General features: G+C 40.5%; 1 long non-coding RNA gene across 1 annotated transcript; it reads left to right on the top strand.

The window, feature by feature from the left end:
* Positions 1-2,562: 2,562 nt before the first annotated feature.
* On the top strand, positions 2,563-4,900 carry LOC106934810 (uncharacterized). Its single transcript, XR_001421772.1, has 2 exons — positions 2,563-2,871; positions 3,692-4,900. It is a non-coding gene; the product is annotated as an uncharacterized LOC106934810 (long non-coding RNA).
* The last annotated feature ends 2,897 nt before the right edge of the window (positions 4,901-7,797 follow it).

The raw sequence follows: 7,797 nt of genomic DNA, 5'->3' as shown, positions 1-7,797 counted from the left end.
TTGAAAACGCAACAAATGTTGCAACTTTGGTCCAAATCTACGACGACATATTAGGACCATTGTAGATATAAAAAAAGGAAGTAAATTTCTGCCCCAAACTCTTTTAGATAAATCTCAGAAATTTTCAAGAAAAAACACAAAAAGTTGAAAATTTGCTGGAAAAAAACTCAGAAATTTCTAGAAAACTTTTTTCCTAGGAATTTCTGAGATTAATCTAAATTTTTTGAGTTTCCTCTTGGGTTTTCTTAATGGCCCTAATGGACCGTTGTAATAAAACTGAGTCTACTGGACTACCAGGAGTGAAACTCACTAACATGGGAACATATTTGAGGAGCTGCTGCCAAATTCATGCAGGCAGGTGGACCAAAACATGAACGTATCGACTCACTTTTACATACCTTAACTTCTTTAATTACAACTTGCCTCCTGTTGACATTTAGTTAGTTTCATTGGTAATTTTAATACAGCAGCTGAGAAACACAGCAGAACCACCATCTAAAACACTCATTACTTACTCATTCTGTCTAACTCAAAGAGCTTTTAGTCGCATCTCCTGCTGCTTTTGGTGGGAAGGAACCTCCCAGTTTGCTTGAGGAAATAATTGCAACCTTCTTTCCAGTGTTTACACACCGGAGTACTGTGTCCTTCATGTCTGAAATGTTTCGCTGCTTGAACATGGCTGATTTAAATAAATGTGTTATTAGCAGCAGAAAAGGCGGAAGAGATTAAACTATTAGATTCAGACATGCTGAACGCTGCTCACAAAATAATTAAAGAGCTAGCTATGCTAACCCTGAAGCACTAATCATAAACATTAGTTCTGCTAACACTAAACCATTACACCAAGTATTTAGCAGAAGCTAATGCTAAAGCGCTAACTTTAATTGAAATTTGATCCCTCAAGTTCTATTTATAATTTATTCATTCTATGATGCTCCAAGATATTTAATTTTATTTAATTTATGTTATGTTCCTATGTTAAATAAAGTTATTGGGGAAAAATCTCAGAGAATGTGAGAAGAGGAAGCAGAGCTACTGTCTTCCTGCACTTCAAAATAAGAGCTCGAATGTAAAAAGATTGGTAGAAGATCGGTAAATTTTCCAGAAAAATTCACAAATATTGAACTGTAAATAAAATATTTGTGAAAATCTCATGTTTATCGTGAAAAACTGTCCAACTGTTTGAGCTAAGAGACGTGTTTATGCAAAAGAAGAAACTGACCAAGTAAGGTTTTTCTTTTTGATCTATTTCAGTAACTTGAATTGGACATTTGATCTCCTCCCGCTGATGTGTGAATGTGACTTGAATTTATTTTACTGAACAGGTCAAATAAATATGTCATCATCCTGATGGGTTTAGACTGTTTCTTCAGGCATAACTAGTTACACCGTCTTCAATTCAACGCTGTCAGATCAGAGCTTAAAATGTGGATTTTTTTCAGGAGTTGAATTCATGAGTTTGAATAAAGAAGAAGATCTGCTGTTAATTACGACAGGATGGCTGAGAGCCGTCAGCGGAAAAGGGATCAGAACTCATTAAAGCTTAAATACTCCAAAGCAACAATACGAGAAACTAAACGTGAAAAAAATGATTAAAGGAGAGTTAATTAAAATATGATAGGACGGCTTTTTTAGTAATATCAAACATAAAACAATATTTAACTGAGTTAAAGAAAAAATAGTCAAAGTAGAGGTTAAGAAATAAATAAAATAATGACTAGTAATGAGAAGCAATTAGCATGATGAGGATAGTCCAACTCATCAATATGTTTTTGGGATTTGAATTAAAATATTTCTATTAAATAACAACCCGAGAGATCTTAAGTGGTCAACTTGGACTTTTTAAATATTTAAATGTTTTTTAAACATTTTAAAATATTTTCTGATCACTGGATTCAAAATAAACGTTATTTGCTGCGCTGCATCACGACTGGAGAACATGTGGAGAGGAAACAGAACTGCTGCTTCAAAATAAGAGCTTGACACTTAACTGTCAATAACAAAACCTTAAACGCAGATGTTGAACTAGCGTAATGTAGGAGAAGCTAGCTGCGCTAAACATGATAAGCAGGGGCACAACTACATATTATTCAGGTGGATGCGAAAACATAAATCGCCCCCCCCCCTCCCCCCGAGACGAAGACACGTGAAAGGTAAAACTCGCTACTTGTGCACCCCACTGCTTTTAAAGCGTCAAATTCTTGACTTTTGACTGTTAGAAAACTATTAAAATGAAAACAACTTAGAACAGACTTAATTGTTTCTGTAGAATATACTGAGATAATTGGGATATGAACTTTTGGCATCTCTATGAGGGAACAAAAGACGTTAAACAGAAAATAAATCCTAGTCAGGCTCACGCATGAAGGGTGGGATATTTTTCCCTTGGTCATCATTTTCCCTAACAGTGGATTGTTGTGAAATTTAAGTGTTAAGCTCACAGAAGTGTTGACCCAGCCTTGCTGCTGCGTGGTGGCTAACAGGAGTGAACAGCAGGTCTGGGAGCCTGGGACTCTGCAGAGCCTGAACCCTGCAGCAACCCAACAGCAGCTGGGTCCAGTTCCTCTGGGAGCCTCGTCTCAATTAACACCCAGCTGTTTTCCTCAGCAGAGCAGGGATCAAGGCCTCTGTGGCCTCTTCTGCTACAACAGTCTGAAGAGTCAAGCCTCACACCGAGGAGCTGCAGCCTTTTTCACACTTCAGAGCCAAGGCTGCTGTGGCTCTGCAGTGCAGTGGTGTCAAGTGTGAAAGGAAAGAATGACGGGTCGGAGATTTTACCCGGATTCCCCGCAGATCAACCTCTGAACCGTCAACAGAGGAAGGAACCAAGTCAAACTGGTACCAACAGAGTATCTGCAGACCTCAGGAGATGTAAGACTTTTTAATGCCATTTACCTTAAATTTAAGACAAAAATAAATAAATGTAAGGGATGGTTGGGAGGACTTGCTGCATTACAATCAAGCATTGCAGAACCTGTAAACCTGGCATCAGGTGCCTGTAGAGCCTAGTTTTAAGTTTTTGCAACTCACATCGTATGGACAACAGAAGTGAGCCAGTGATGAAAACAAACGTCATACAGCTAGCTGCAGGGCCTGATGCTTCATTTAAATGTTTTTACTTAAACAGGGTATCAGGTCCAATTTAAGACTTTTTAAGACCCTCTGAAGGTCTTAAAACTATAAGAATTTAAGACCTATATCTCCATAGCAACGTATGAACTTCATCCAGCAACCGGCAAAAAATCTGCACTTTCCAATTATAGCCGCAAATGAGCTAGCTAGCTACTAGGGATGCATTAGCAACTATTGACAGCTAGTTAGTGGATCCACATAAATCAATCAATCAATCTGCAGGTGACTAAAAGTTTTGCCTGACAGAAAAGTCCCTCAAGAACCAAAACTACATTAAATAATCTGGCCACAGCATAATTTAAGACCTTTGATTCAGGTCTTTAAGACCAACTTACATGTTTTATTATGGATTTAAGGCATTTTAAGGCTGTGCGGACACCCTGACCAATGTGTGCTGAGCTAACGCTGCTCGCCAAGTCAGGTCTGCAGTGGTTTAACAATGATGTGCTTTTCTACGCCAATAAAGTTCAAGTAGTCTCTGAAAGGCCTTGTTTCATGTAATGATGTGGATGAAGTTGAGCATTAAATGGTGATGAACTACACTTCCTCCCCTGTGCAGAGTTTGCTGCAGTGAATCAGAGCCAAACTGTGATTGAAGCAGAACAATCCAAGGAGCTGAGACAGATGGGACGGCCTGGCGCGGCGCCACGGCGGGCCTCGGAGGTGAGACGCAGCACGCCTGCTGCAGGCGCCCAGGAGGGCCTGACCTAATTGACTGGCGAAATACAAATGTAAACCTGCATGCCAACATTTAAAGCTTTTTCATCTCGCAGACAAAAGAGAGCTGCAACGGATCTTTACCCTTTAAACTTTCACATTTTGTTTCGTTCCAACTGCAGACAAAAGTGTGATTTGCTAGGATTTTATGTAACAGAGCAACAGAAAGTCACCCGTGTTTTTAAACAAGTTTCTACAAGTAATATTCTGAGCTTAGCAGTGAGGCAACACGCAGCAGGCGACTGCGACCCAAATCCGATATTTTCTTTGCACGTATCCCGACTTTTTGAGGAAGTTTTCTCCCCAAAACAAAATCAGGGCGTTTTGTCTGTGGAACTAAATCAGATACGTATCTGATAGTTTTCAAAGCATCTGAAGGCTGAACGGTCATGTCGCGTTTTATCCGACTGTGGCGTTAATGCTGCTCCAGAAGAAGCCGAACGCGGTAAATCTAGACATGATCGATGGCTGACGCGAGCTTCCCTTCGTCTTATGATGATCTGGTGATGACTCTGTCGGCTCCTGTGGAGCAACGACTTTACAACTCATCCACAGACAGCGGCGGCCATTTTTACTTCCATGAACATAGAGCTGCAGTGTGACATCTACGTGGTTATTCTGCATGTGAGGGTCGTTCTGGGGCCATAAGGCCTGAAGTCTGACTGCAGTCACAACACAATCACACAGATGTCTGAATGGCCCAATTCTGAAACCTAAAATAAATCTGATCTGTGTCACTTCCTTAACGACCACGCAAAGAAAAAAGTACTTCAGAAAAAAAATCTGATTTTTTTCTCCCATAGTTGATTCTTTCATGGTAGTTTGAACGGCCAAAAATTTTTTTTTAAGTTTTTAACCAAAAAATAAAAATCAGATCTGGATTTATTACTGTTGGCTCTCACTGCTGAATAAACTCTAAAATCGATCCATAATGGCGGCGTCCATTACCTGTAAACATCGCGCTGCTGTGACGTCGCCGTGAACAGAAATCTGACTGTAGCTGCATTTAGTTAGAAATACCAACAACAACGTAAAAAATTATCACAATTCAGCAAAAAAATGAGATTGAGGGGAAGAAATCCAAATCCGGTTTCCTTCGCTCATATTCAGCTTTTACTCAGGAGTCTGAAAGGCCCGGTTCTGATCAAACCAATGTTGAGCCTCTTCCATGTGAATCTGACATGTATCTGATTATTTTCAAAGCTTTTTCTTTACGTCTTTCCATAGAATAGTAAAAGCACGCAGCGCTAACCCTTAGCTTTCCTTTCTGAGCGTCCATCGTCTCGTTTTGACCTTTGACCTGGTGACCTGGTGACGATGCTGCTGCTTTCTGGCACTCAGCAACTTTAAAATCCTTATTACTCCATTTCACTTCTGCTGCTGTTTGACGTTTTTCTGATTCTGACTTTAATTAGTAGAAGGACAAAATATGTCCCAAACGTTTCAAAAAGAAACTTTTCAACTTCGGGAAATGGGTCCGAAGTGATTTTATATTTGTAATAAAGCTCTGAAGTGAACTTCAAAGCAGGAAGGTTTTTTATTTAGTTGTTGCCTCTCTCTCTATTAGTGTCATCTTGACAGGATCAATAACGCAGCTACATCCAGAATCTGATGCCTTGCTGGTAATTTTTAGCCCAACCTGGAGATAAATGGCTGAGCGTTTTATCACTGATGTCATCTGAAAACAGAAAATCAGGCTGCAGCGAGCTGCGCTGCGAGAGGTTTGATTGACAGGTGAGCCCAGCAGGAGTTTGTCCTGAGGGCTGGATCTTTAATGTTGTCTCCCAGTCTGGATTGTTCTTTTTTTCGGCTGCTGAGAGGAGGGAATTGCAGATAAAAAGCCAGAGCTTTAGGGGAAGAAGTCTGCTCTGCATCTTTAAGCTGCATTTAAACATTTTTTGACAATATTTGTCAGAACAGAGGCTGGTGTTTGCCTTCAGTTCTCAGCCATCTTGGTTAAAATTCAAAGCCGTCTCCAATCAGACGTGGGTCAGCGTGCCGTTCCTCCATCCGCTGTGATTATCCAGTTACCCAAATGGATCCCGACAATCCGCCACCTAATCATTTGTCTCATTCTTGAGACGTGTTGCTGTGTGAACTGAATATCAGGTTGGAAGCCTGTCATTTTCCATTTCTAAATCAAACCCAGCATGACAGTGTGTGCACAGCCCACAGATCCTCCCATCAGCTTTTGTCCACAGTGAGAGGGAGCCGACGCTGCGGCCAGTGATGCAGGGTCACAAGCGACAAGACGAGAGCACTCGGCTTATTTTCTGCCTGTGCCTTTCCTTGCTCCACCGGAGGGCACGGCGGAGTCCTGCCGCTGTCTCCATCCATCATCTTACCTCATCTTTGATCATCCTTTATTCCTGTTTTGTCTGCTGTCCCCCACAGAGGTCTCTCACTGATCTTTTACCCTCTTTTGTTCTCTCTGTTTTCACCTTGTAGCCTGAAACTTCTCAGCAGTCGTCTGAAGGTTGAATAAAGGATTTAAATGCTTTACTCCAAAATAACTGCTTCCACTGGTTGGCATTAGCCCCCAAAAAGGTTAAATAAATGCACCTTTTATTGCAGCAGCATGAACTCAGAGCAGTCAGTTGGAGAATAGCTACACTGCAAAAACACAACGTCTCACTACCAGCTTTGGTCTCGTTTCTGGTGCAGAAATATTCACATATTTGATACAAGACACTTGCCTCTTTGGTACATTTTTAGTTGAATAAAGTCTGAAATGTTACGAATTCTTCAAGTAGTTAGGTGTTTACATTCATGCCCTTATTTTGAAGTGGACGCAGCTGTTCCATTTCCTGTTCACAGAATCTCCAACCATGACGTTTATTCTGTACCCATAATGCATTGCATAAATATCTTCTGTGCGCTTTCACATTAGCTCCTGATAAATACAGTGATAGTGCTTTAGCATTTGACCTGGTTCATGTTTGAATTTATTTCAGCCATGTTGTTTGATTGTAGTGACCTTTACCTGGAATAAATCAAACTTCAGAGGATATATGGATTGTATTTCATTTTTTATCTGATTTCCCTTTTAAAGATGCCTCTCGGTCAAATAAATGTGAACAAATTACACTTTCCATTCAGATCCATTCTTCCTCTGCTGCAGCTTAGAGGTTTCTGATAACCTGCCTGTATAGTGGAATATGGATACATGTTAGAAAGCACTTAAAATAACCCCCAATTTGAGGCTCATAGCGACTGGAGCTCAGCCTGATCAAAGAACATCAGTCCCACTGATTGTTGGTTACAGCAGCTAACAAAGCCTCTTTGTGCTCCTCAAGCAATCCTGCAGCTACTGAAGTGTGCAGAGCTGAAATAATTCAACAATGAGCTGAATGTCTCCTTTCAACAGAGTTCGGTCTGATTCTGCAAAAACGCTGCCTAACTGGACTGAACACTGGTACAACCAGGTTATGTTAATTTCATTTCATGATAAAGAATGTTTTATGTGTTTATTCATTTAGAAGTATATGGAAGAAAATAAAATATAGATTAGAAGAAGAGAGATACCCTTTGTTGTCCTACAGTGAGGACAATAAAGGATGTGAAATATATGAAAGCAGAATAAAGAATAAAGCCGTTTTCGCACTGCAAGGAACGGACCGGCTCGCTTCGGTCCGGTTCCACCCGAACTGCAGCCCTGTTTGTGTTTGCATATAACTGAGGGCGGCATCGAAGCTGAACCTGACGTCATTATTTTTGAAACTAAACAATAGTTTCGATGTAGCGGCTGAAACCTTTTCCTCAGAGATGCGGCGGAAAACTTTCTCTTTCCTCGTTGACCGACCTAGTTCGATCTGTGCTCGTTCATCAGGGAGTAAACAGAGGAAAAATACGTCATCATGGGACCAGGAAACAGCAGAACACTGAGGGGAATTCATCACAAATTAAAAATAATAAAAGTATCAAAAAGAGCACTCTTTACAAAATACA

Source organism: Poecilia latipinna, unplaced genomic scaffold, assembly GCF_001443285.1.
Source record: "Poecilia latipinna isolate Pla-1442-1.1 unplaced genomic scaffold, P_latipinna-1.0 Scaffold1864, whole genome shotgun sequence".
In the NCBI taxonomy this organism is placed as follows: Eukaryota; Metazoa; Chordata; class Actinopteri; order Cyprinodontiformes; family Poeciliidae; genus Poecilia; species Poecilia latipinna.
Note: the sequence above shows the minus strand (reverse complement) of the source record. Positions and strands in the feature narration are given on the sequence as shown.